The sequence below is a fragment of the Grammomys surdaster genome, unplaced genomic scaffold (assembly GCF_004785775.1).
Source record: "Grammomys surdaster isolate TR1022 unplaced genomic scaffold, NIH_TR_1.0 125749, whole genome shotgun sequence".
NCBI classification, from domain to species: Eukaryota; Metazoa; Chordata; class Mammalia; order Rodentia; family Muridae; genus Grammomys; species Grammomys surdaster.
The window spans coordinates 490446-503316 of NW_021620581.1; positions in this window are offsets into that span (position 1 = coordinate 490446).

Here is a 12871-nt window from a genome sequence, read left to right on the forward strand (position 1 = left end):
TAATTACTTCTTGTATACTAAAACAATTGCCTACTTCATTTCTGGTAATCCTTAGGAAAATATTCAAGTGCTATCTCAGTTTTATAGACAAAGAAACAAATACTCAAAAAGGTTAGCTAACCTGTCTAGTAAACCAGGTCATAAAGTACAAGGGTAACTCTAAAACCACATCTGTCTTCATTACACTGCACTTCCCAAATACCCCCTACAATACCAGATTGATTATAGTAGAATTTCTCCAAATAATTTCTGCGTAACACTTAGTAGATATACAGTAAAAAGCCACAATGCCAAATATATTGAAGAAACTGATCTAAGGAAAGTTACACAGATTTATTTTCTATACCTTGTCTGTACTGTATCATAGTGGTTGTTGAAGAGATCTCCGAATAAAAACCAGGATAAACACTCTGGTTAATAACAACAACAAAAATCATGAATTGCTTCAAAAAGAAATCTCCCTGAACAAGCCGTTTCTATAGTCAGGGAGCTCAGAGGTATTGTGCCTTTACATCTTAGCTCAGTTCCAACAGAAATACAAACTGTGTGTGTCCTTTCGGTAGGCAACGGGAAGAAAGTTTACATCCACAAGAATTTCCGAGCAAATAGGATAAAAGCTGTGCTGCCTCCAGGACAATCCATGACCTCCCAGCCAGGAGGGCAGCTGAGCATGATGAGGAAGGGCACTGTCTCTCTGATTCCCAGGGCCTGTCATTTCCCCAGGGCTGGTGAGGCCTGGGGATTGGAGGGCAAGAAGCCCAGTATAGTCTAAAGGAATGATACTGAATGGGCCCTGTGTGCTAGTAGGGAGGAGGGGTAGATTTCCTTACTGGTCTTTGGCTACGTGCCAAACCTGAAGTAAGTACTGTATATGGTGAATCATTGTCAGCATCGGCATTGCCAGATGCTAGGAATGCATATAAAAAAGCTTGCATTTGAAAACGTCCAGTCCTGAACAAAGGTCTGCTCTCTCATCTCAGTTCCTGTTTCTGCTTTGCTGTTCCAAACCACTCTGTACGCAGATACTCAACCAATCTTCCTGACATAAAAATATAACTCTATCTCTTAAAACCCTTCAGTAGTTCCAGAAATGGTTGCTCTGAGAGGTTAATTAACTTGCTGAAGCCCTCATGGTTCTTACTTCCTAGAATAGAGCCTTGGCATAGATCAGACTTATGAAAGGGCTGGTGTCTTTAACCTGGCTGTTTTAATGCATGATTACTAAACTGGCTCTCACTTGAGTGGCTATTTAACCCTTGTCTGCGTACTGTAGATTAACACTCTACTCACGTTAAAATTAACCTATTGCCAATACAACTCCAAGATCCTTCCTTCATATGATTCTTCCTGTTTGCATTATACTTTTATCACATTCTATGTTTCCTAAAAGAGGAGATTTAGAACACTGAGCTTTGTATAACAATGCACAGCACGGGGCCTAGCCCATAACAAATGTGTGCTAAGTCCTTAGATATTGGAAAATTGTAGATTAAAACTCCTTTAAGATTCCCAGGCTGCCCAGGGACCTTCTCCATTCTCTGTGTTCCTCCAGACATAATCCTCAGAGTTCTGCAAGACAACAGCTGCTGCAGATTCCCCTAACCCCAACCCCAAGTCTACTCTTTCTGTGACTCCTACAAGAATCCCCCTACATCTCTTCTTTCTCCCCTGTTGTTGCTGTCTCCCAGCCCCTAGCCAAATCACAAGCCACACCTGCCAGTAGGTAGGCTTCCAGTAGACCTTCTCCATTCTCTGTACCCCCAAACCCAATTCTCAGGGTGACCACTAGTGCTACAACAGACCACCCAAGCCCAAGCCCCTGCCTAAGAGGCATTATTTTCAGATGATAGGATAGTATACATAAATGGTCCTAAAAATTTCACCAGAGAACCCCTGCACCCGAATGACACTCTCAGCAAAGTAGCTGGATACAAGATTAAATAAATATAAAAATAAAAATAAATCAGTAGCCATCCTATACACAAATGACAAAAGAAAGAGAAGGAAATCAGGGAAACAACACACATCACAATAACCTGAAACAAAAAAAAGAAATATCTTGCAGTAACTCTAACCAAGCAAATTAAAGACTTGTATGATTAAAACTTCAAAGTACTTGAAGAAAAAATTTGAGGAAGATATCAGAAGATGGAATGATCTCCCATTCTCAAATATCAGTAGGATTAACTGAGTAAAAATTGCCATCCTACCAAAAGCAGTCTACTGTCATCATGATGCATTGTATGAAAGAGGAATCTGTTCTCAATTTAAAAATTTAAAAAATCTTAAATTTGAAAAAATTCATCATAAATGTTCTATGAAACATACTTATATTGTTGATTAACATATTGTCCATAATATCATTTGTTATCTGAGGCAGTTATGGTCTTTTCACTAAGGTTAATACCTTGTAGAATTCTGGTTAAAGATTTCTGTAAAGTATCACTCATTAATTCCTATGTGAATCTGTCTGTGTTTAGTAAAAGAGGGAACAAAGCTCTTTGTTGGTGACACAGAGCCAGGGACAGATTCTCTAGACAATATTTATAAAGGCACAGATTCAGACTCAGAAAGATAGAGGACAACAGAAAACACAAGGAAAGTGAAATAGAGAATACAAGTCTGTACTCACTGACAAATTATAAAATTGTAAATAAATGAATAAATAAACCATTAGAAAAGATTCCCCTTCATCCCAGTCAGCACGGTCATCAACAAGAATACAAGTAACAACAAATGCTTACTTGGATGTACACAAAAGGGAACACTTAACCACTGTTGGTAGGAGAACAAACTGGTACAACCACATTGTAACTTAGCCTTGGGTTTCTCAAAACAAACAACAAAAAAAAAAGAGTATAAATAGGTCTACCATGTGACCTAGCTATATCACTGCTAGGCACATATTTAAAGGACTTTGTTTCCTATTACAGAGATACTCGCCCATCAATGTTCATCATTTCTCTAGTCATAATAGCTAAGAATCCAAAGCAGCCTAGATGTCTATCAACTCAAGAATGCATAATGGCATTGTGGTCCATATACACAATGGGATAATAGAACTTTATTCAGATCTAAAGAAAAATTAAATTATTAAACTTGCAAGTACATGAATGAATAAATTAATACACACACACACACACACACACACACACATATCTCAGAAAGGAAAGTGCTTCGTGCATACTTTGATATGGTGATTCAAATTTTGATGACTTAATAGTGCTTATCAAGGAATACATGTAGAATACAGGAAATTAGCAAGGGAAAAATTATATAGTGGTTGCAACCTTAAGGGAGGAAAGTAGAACATAGATAAAAAGAAAGGGAAGGATACTGGAGCTGGAAACATTTAAGCATGGACAGAAGTACAGGAAGAGAGAAACAGTGTATGAGGATGGGGAGAAAAAACTAAATGAAGTGTGTTTGAAAAAATGTAAAAATCTATTATTGTATAACTTAAATTTTAAAAATACAAAAGTTAAGATTGGAGGGATTTGCCATGAACAGCTAGATAATGCAATGCTACTCATAGAGCAGTGGGGTTACTAAATAAAATTCCTAGTCTTGGATGTGAGATAACTCTGTAAGTATTTTTCACGAAAGCTCCAGAGGCACTCAAGACAGGCTTTTGGCCGTCAACTTAATCTGCCTAGAAATATGGCCCAATCAGAGAATATTCTATGTACTTTTAGCTTAACAGTATGAATTTTATGATTGAGGTACAGGGGTAAAGATTACAGCCTTCTTAATGTATAATCCTTTACAACCAAAAGCAATAAGTCTATTATCATTTTTGCCTCTAGCTTAACTTCTACTGCTTTTAATAACATTTACCACAACATGAATAGGATTCAATGCAACATAAAATCATTGTCATATGAATTAGGCACATATGGTTTATACTAACCAAGCCTTCTGTTATGAACAAATTTAACTTGTTCAAAAATTACATATGCTTAATTGACCTAATTTTACCTCTCATATTCATCCTCTTTGTGCAATATTGCTGCTACATTGAGCTTTATCCTGTGAATCATGGTGCCCCAGAGAGCAATAATCATCAGTGGGGTAAAATGAAGGTATAATCACAGGACATGTGAATAAGTTCTTGAATAGCCTACACACGGCAATTATCACCATTACATTTGGATAAGATTTTAGTTTTTCATTGTTTATTTTTAGATCAGGTAATTAATGCTAAGCTCTTTTAATTTTCTAACTGATTGATAGTAAAACAACAATGGGTTTTCAGTTTTATATACTGCTAGCTTACACTTAAGATTGATTTCATGTCACAAAAACAAGAGGAGTAAAAACTCGGAAAATAGATATTGCTTTAAGAAGAAAAATATGAATTGCAGTTGTAATTATACTTCATTTCCTTTAATATCTACTCAGCCAGTTTTACCTCATCCTCACCTTAGTACATAAGCAACTGCATTTGTATCCGTTAGAAATATGCAAAAGTAACTTTATTACTGTAGCTGACTGGGTCACACTCTTTAATCATTTAAACTACCTGACCTTTTGTTTTTAAGAATAAGTAAATATTGAACTGCTGTGGTGGTTTGAATGAGAATAGCCCACATAGGTAACATTTTTCTTTTATTTTTGAGACTATAATATAGTTTCATCATTGCTTCCCTCCCTTTTCTCCCTCTAAATTCTACCATATACCCAACTCACTCTTCTTCAAATTCGTGGCCCCTTTCACTACATAATTATCGTTGCACGCAAATATGTATATATGCAATTTTAAAATATAACCTGCTCATTCCTGTTCATTCTATATGTTTTCAGGGCTAACCTCTTATCAATGGACAACTGACTGGTGTGGAAGAGCACTTCTCCCACTACCAGCTTTTCTTAATTCCCTACACTTGTGTGTGCGTGTGTGCGTGTGTGTGGAGAGAGAGAGAGAGAGAGAGAGAGAGAGAGAGAGAGAGAGAGAGGACACCAGAGGATATGCTAAAATAGATGAATAGCACACAAGAGGCTCATATAGTTGAGTGCTGAGTGCCCAGTTGGTAGAACTATGTGAGAAGAATTAAGAGGTGTGGCTTTGTTAGAGGAGGTGTGGACTTGTTGTGGGCTTTGAGGTTTTAAAAGTCCATACCATCTCGTTTGGTCTTTCTGCCTGTGCCTCTTTGTTTCATACTTGTGAATTATATGTAAGCTCTCAGCTAATGTCCCAGCCCCATACTGCTTGCCTGATACCATGTTCCCCATCATAATGATTATGTAACTCTTTAAAACATCAGCCCTTAAAATAAATGCCTATTTTTATAAATTGGCTTGGTTATGATGGTTTGACATTGTAATAGAAAGCTAACTAAGACAATTGCTCACTACTATTAGCACAAAATTTTTGCACAATGAAATTGACTATGTTTCTTTATATACACACATTACACATTGATCTTGTCAAAAATACCATTATTCTACTTGAACTCTCTACTCAGCATCCTTTTCAGGCTCTAGAAATACTTCTTCTATTTATATGGTATATATTCAGATGAATAGAGATATAATTGTAAAGATTTATGCTCTGTCTCAGTAGAGGCAATCAATGAAAATTATATAGGCCAAAGTTATCCTCGGTGTGTGGAAAACATGACACATAAGAATCCCGGATACAATTATGTGGAAAGTAGCACATGCAGACAATAATTAAAATGATAGTGTCAGAAAGGTGCCCTAAATCATCCTCTTGATTTCCTCTATCAGATAGTGCTAGATAAAAGGTGAGTGGACCTGTTCACAGGACTTCCTTTGATAAAGCTATAGGCAGATATTGATTTAAATCCACTCTCTAAAACGATGTTGGCATAGTCAGGGACAGCTTTCAAAATTAGCCTGATTAACTAGACAATAGAAAAACTATAACACCAGGCATGAAGTTACCTTTTTGGCATTCAGTCCACACCTCAACCTGCAGCCATGGGATATCTATGTGCCAGCTCCTCAATCCCACAGCCCTGCCTGTCTCCCAGAAGAGCTGCTGTAACCCTGGACACAGATGAGAACACTTCCCCAATACCCAGACCAGCTGGAAGGCCACAGATCCCAACAGATGTGGACTGTATCTGTTCTGTCTAAGCCTCATCTCCATCTCATCCTCTACCTGAACTAGGAACAGATTAGAAAGCACAGTCAAACCGGTAGAAGCCCTTAAAGAGGAAACAAATAAATCCCTTAAAAAATACTGGAAAATATGATCAAACAGGTAAAGGAATTGAACAAAACATTCCAAGGCCTAAAAATGGAAATAGAAAAAAAATATAGAAATCACAAATGGAGGAACCCTGAAGGAAAACCTAGGAAAGAGATCAAGAACTATAGACACAAGCATCACCAACAGAATACAAAAGATGGAAGAGAGAATCTCAGGTGTAGAAGATATCATACAAAATATTGATACATCTGTAAAAGAAAATGCAAAGTTAGAAACTTGCAAAACATCCAGAAAATTTGAGACACAATGAAAACACCAAAACTAAGAGTAATAAGAATACAAGAGGGTGAAGATTCCCAGTTCAAAGAGCCAGAAAACATTTTCAATAAATTCATAGAAGAAAATTTCCGTAATCAAAAGAAAGAGATGCTCATAAACATACAAGAAGCCTACAGAACACCAAATAGATTGGACCAGAGAAGAAAATCATCCTGACACTTAATAATCAAAACACTAAATGAACAGACCAAAGAAAGGATACTAAAAACTGTAAGGTAAAAAGACCAAGTAACATATAAAGGCAGACCTATAAGAATTACACCAGATTTCTCACCAGAGACTATAAAAGCCAGAAGATCCTGGACTCACATCATACAGACACCTAAGAGAACACAAATGTCAGCCCAGGCTACTATACCCAGCAAAACTCTCAATTACCATAGATGGAAAAACCAAGACATTGCATGACAAAACCAAATTTACACAATATCTTTCCACAAATCTAGCCCTACAGAGGATACTGGAATGAAATCCCCAACATAAAGAGGGTAACTACACCCAAGAAAACACAAGAAACTAAACAGACCACAACAAACCTAAAAGAAGAGAAACACACACACATACACAAACACAGACACACAAACACACACAGTACCACCTCCAACAACAAAATAACACAAACTAACAATCATTGGTCATTAATATATCTCAACATGGATGAACTCAGTCCCCCAATAAAAAGACACTAGCTAATAGACTGGATATGTAAACAGGATCGAGAACTCTGCTGCATACAAGAAACATACCACAGCAACAATGATAGATACTACCTCAGAGTAAGGATAAAGAACAAGCTGGAGTATCCATTCTAATAGCCAATAAAATAGACTTTCTACCAAAAATTATCAAAACAGATGAGGAAATTCACAAAAGAAACTTCACTAAAGTTCAAAACACACATTGAACTCCACACAATAATAATGGAAAATTTCAACACCCAATTCTCACCAATTGGAGAGGTCAAATATCATCAAATCTTACTATAAAAGCCTATGTGCAACAAAACTGGAAAATATAGATGAGATGGATGATTTTCTAGATAGACACCATATATCAAAGTTAAATCAAGGTCAGGTAAACTATCTCTTGAAACTGAAAAGCTTCTGCAGGGCAAGGGACACTGTCAGTAGGAAAAACCAACAGCTTTTAAATTAATAAAAGACATTCACTAACTCTACTAATATCTAAAATATATAAAGAACTCAAGAAGTTAGACTCCAAAAATCCAAATAACCCAATTTAAAAATGGGGTTCAGAAATAAACAGAGAATTCACAACAGAAGAATCTCAAGTGGCTGAGAAACAGCTAAAGAAATATTCAAAGTCCTTAGTCATCATGGAAGTTCAAATCAAAACAACTCTGAGATTCCACCTTTCACCAGTCAGAATGGTGAAGATAAAAATCTCAAGTGACAGCACAAGCTGACAAGGATGTAGAAAAAAAAAGGGACACTCCTCCATTGATGGTGGGATTGCAAACTGGTACAACTACTCTAGAAATCAATCTGGTGTTTCACAGAAAACTGGAAATAATTCTACCTGATGACCCAGGTATACCACTCCTGAACATATACCCAAAAGATGTTCCAACATGTAACAAGGACACACACTCCTCTATGTTCATAGCAGCTTTATCCATAATAGCCAGAAACCAGCAACAACCCAGATTCCCCTCAACTGAAGAATGGATACAAAAACTGTGGTTCATTTACATAATGAAATACTATTCGGCTATTAAAAACAAGGACATCATGAATTTTGCAGGCAAGTGGATGGAACTAGAAAATGTTATCCTGAGTGAGGTAATACAGACCCAAAAGGACATGAGTGGTATATACTCGAGAATAAGTGAATATTAGCCAACAAGTAGAGAATACCCATAATAATACCCCAGAGACCCTAAGAAGTTAAACAAGAAGGAATGCCCTAGTGAGAATGTTTAAAATCCAGTTAGAAAGGGAAATGAAATAATTGTGGGAGGCAAAGGGAAGGAAGAGGCAAAGGGTGGGAGAGGGGAGGAAAGAGAAAAGGGGAGGCAAGATCAGGTATGGGAGGGGGGAGAGTAGGAGAGAGGCCCAGAGGGCAAAGAGAATTAATGGAAATATGTAGCTCCCAGGGGTGGGGATGGGGGTAGGGGATAGGGAGTAGGGAGTGAGGGAAGCTCTCTAGAAAGTTCCAGAGATAATGTCTAAGAGTGGGGATATGGGACCTGAAAAATACCACCTCCAGTAAGCAGTGAGACAGGACCCCCAATGGAGGGATGGGGACACCAACCCACCTATAAAACTTTCAACCCCAAATTGCTCCTGCCTAAAAGAAATGCAGGGACAAAACTGGAGCAGAGATTGAATGAATGGCCAACCAATGACCAGCCCAACTAGGGATGCTTCTCATGGGTTGGCAAAATTTGGGATGTAAATAAATAATACAATTTATTAAATTATACATATATATGTGTATAATTTAATATTAAAAATTAAAAAATTCTTGACAAACTAAAGGTGAGAAAAATAAATATTACCATTAATAAAAAAAAGAAAGATAATTTCCCTCCTTTGGAGGGAATTTTCTTGAATAAATGATTAATACAGAAGGGCCTATCTGTGGGAGGCACTGCCCTGGACAGGTGGCCCTGGGTGGCCTAAGAAAGCGGGCTGAGTAATGAATAGGGAGCAGGCCAGTAAGAAGTATTCCTCCATGGTCTCTGCTTCAGTTCCTTCCTCCAGGTTCTTCCACTGACTTCCCTGCATGATGAAATATGAATTGTAAACTGAAATGTATCCTTTCCTCCCTGAGTTGCTTTCCAACAGGGTATTTTTTCACAGCAATAAAAGCTGAGACAAAAAAAAGTAATTAAGAGGAAGGGGGTTTTGTTTGTTTGTTTGTGTTTTTCAGAAAATGGGGGCAATTGTAAAATTTACATGGTCTGATGGATTGCCCTACATTCTTATACATATGGCCAGCACTTGTTCTTGGAGATTTTGACTTTTGCTTTTTGCATTTTTTTAAGAATGCATGAAGTTAAGAGGGGGATATAACTTGGAATGCTATGGAAGAAGGTTGGAGGGGGAAAGTGGGGATATATATGAACTTTTCACTTTATGCATGTATTGAATTCTCAGGAATAAAGTTTAAAAATGAAAGCTAACAAGAATGTATTCAACTAGGAAAAAGGAAACTTGAAATCTAAAAATGTGATAGAAGTATAATCAAATACAGTAGCATTCACACAGAGTATCAAAAATGTTTTCAAATAGTATCAATGAAGCATTAAAATTAAATACAGAAAATAATTCCATTTACACTCACTGTCAAAATTACTTAAACATAATTTTCTATGTGTATGTTCTATGTTTATGGGTTAGAATGATGAATATTGTAAGATGTCCATACTATTCAAAAAATGTTATACAGATTAAATATGTTCCCAATCAAAATGCCATTGAAATTCTTCAAGAAAATAGAAAACAGCCGGGCGGTGGTGGCGCACGCCTTTAATCCCAGCACTCGGGAGGCAGAGGCAGGCGGATTTCTGAGTTCGAGGCCAGCCTGGTCTACAGAGTGAGTTCCAGGACAGCCCGGGCTATACAGAGAAACCCTGTCTCGAAAAACCAAAAAAAAAAAAAAAAAAGAAAATAGAAAACATAAAATGAAGAAAAAACTCAAACTGCATTAAATAGTTAAATATGAAATGAAATCTGAAAACTCATGCAGGAAAATATACTGAAAATACTACATGATCTGAATTTGAAGTAATCATTTTATATAAAATCTCAAAAGCACAAATTAAAAAAGGAAGCATAGACAAATGAGAGTGCAAAAAATAAAAATCCTCAACTCAGCACACTAAACAATCAAGAAATGAAATGGCAACTATAGAATGGTAGAAAATATTTTCAATCTATACATCTGACATGGTGTTCATATCTCAAATACTCAAACAAGAGTAAAACAGCCATTTAAAACATGGTTTGATCACTGATTTAAAATTGTCCAATAAAGACAAATAAAAAACTAAAACCATGATGAAAGTATCTTCCACTTATAGTTAATGTTTGAGTGGGTATTGAGAAAAGAGAATACTTACACATCGTGGGTGAGAATATTAATTAGAACGGTCATTATAGAAAACCTGCATCTTGGTGTGCACTGAAAAAATCAGCTCAAGCACTTTACCCATGAATGGGTAAAGAAAATGGATAGTTATACAATGCATTATTTTTCAACCATAAAGAATGAAAGTTTGTCACTTAGCAACACAGATGAATTCAGACGATATTATAGTAAATGAAATAAGCCAGGAACTATAAGATAAATATTGTATATTCTCACCTGTATGTATATTTTAAAACAATTGATTTCATGGAATCAGAGTGTAAAACCGTAGTTAAAAGGAACTGAGGTTTAAAAGAATGGTAAAATACTGAACAAATAGTTTATTTTATTTAGAAAAGTAAATTACATAACATAACAAAATATACCTATTGTTAATAATATAACACATTCTTGGATATTAGTAACAGACTAAATATAAATAACTTTAATAGTGTTTAAGGTCATAGATAAATACACAATGATTTGATGAAACACTCCATATGTATCCAAAAATCTTTATTATATAATATTTTTAAAAATATAAAAAAATTATAATCTGGGAATACATGATAAAACAAAATATTGCATTGCCCAGCTTATGAAAAAGCATAAATTAGTAGGTAATACCTGGAGTAAATATAAAGTCTACAAAAATGATAAGCAAAATGAATCAACACTGAAATAACACACTGACTCATAGCCTGGATTCCTGATTTGAATTCCTGTTTATTCACAAATTGGCTATGGTTAGTGGTAGTTTTATATTTTCTGACAGTCATACTTTGTATAGAAATGATCCTGTCAATTTAAAGGGTGCTTCGTGTGTTGGAATCCTTTTATGTTGTAATTATAGGTTATTTTCAAAGTTGAGTCTTAGTAGAAGCCAAAAATTAGGTGTTAGAGAAAACAAGGCTCCAAATCAATAAGAGAAAGGAGAATAAACAATAGGGAGAATAGCTCAACCAGTAACAGCAAAGTGTGCTTCTCTAGTTTTGTTTTGTTTTAATAAAAACATATACATATACATCTTAATGATCCAAACACCAGACTAGAGTGGGAACACCATCAGTGTATGGCTTAATAAGACAGCCAAAAGGACTGAAGGACTTTAATCTCTAACCCTTAGTTAATTATAACATTAAACACATTGATTATGAAACATTAAAACTAATTTATATTTACTTTTAATTTTGCTATTTTATTCTGCATACTTAATTAAAAATATATCAAGCATAAGTATTGATGCTTTCTATACCATTATTTCTCTTTTCTATGAGTGTATGCACAGATATGCATGCTGGAATTTAGTTATCAAAGCAGTTAAATTTTGAAAATATTCACAATTTAAAAAAGTAATCCACAGGATTACCTCAGTGCCTGACTATGGAACTGAACAGTAAGAATGCTAGCCAGTAAAAAACGGTAAAATCATAGTACCATTCACAGATATTTGCTTTGAAACTCAACAAAAGTAGTTCACTTAAATGCTTGACTTTTTGGATTAGTTAAAAGCATTTATTAAAATAAATATTTACTAAAATAAAAACAGTGAGACAGAAAGCTGCCTGGGGCCTGACCAATCTTAGGGGAATGAGCTGAGGTATGACACAGAGTTGGACAAGGGCCAAAAGATTGGTGATGTCTGGCCTTGTAACTTTCTCTAAGTGTACTGGATGCTATTAACTAATGTCTTCTGAAGACTTACGTCTCTTGCTTATTCTGTGGCTGAAAACTGCTGGCTTCTTTTCTCTTTAACTCTGTGGCTTCTTTTTTCTTTATCTCTTTGTTTTATTTTTATCCTATAAATCTCTGTGCTTTATTAAATGCTGTATCTTTATTTTATAGCTATTATTGTTCTGTGCTTCATTAAACACTGAAAACTTAACTCTTTATTATGATTCTGTGTTTCATTAAGCCCTGGGGAAACTTAACTAGTTATTAATGTTCTGTGCTAAAAACTTAACTCTTACTAGTGCTTAAATAAGTGCTAATATCTGGAGATTAACACATGCTGTTTAGCAGTAGGAATTCCATAGAGGATTTATTGCTAGTGCTCCTTTATCTGGCTAGCCTCCCAGGAGCCTTTCGAAGTCCTGGCTAGTTAACTCCTTGTGAATCAGAGAGGAGAGAATCACTCACACCACTACATTTGGATGGATAGATAGATAGATAGATAGATGATAGATAGATAGATGATAGATGATAGATAGATGATAGATAGATAGATAGATAGATAGATAGATAGATAGATAGATAGAT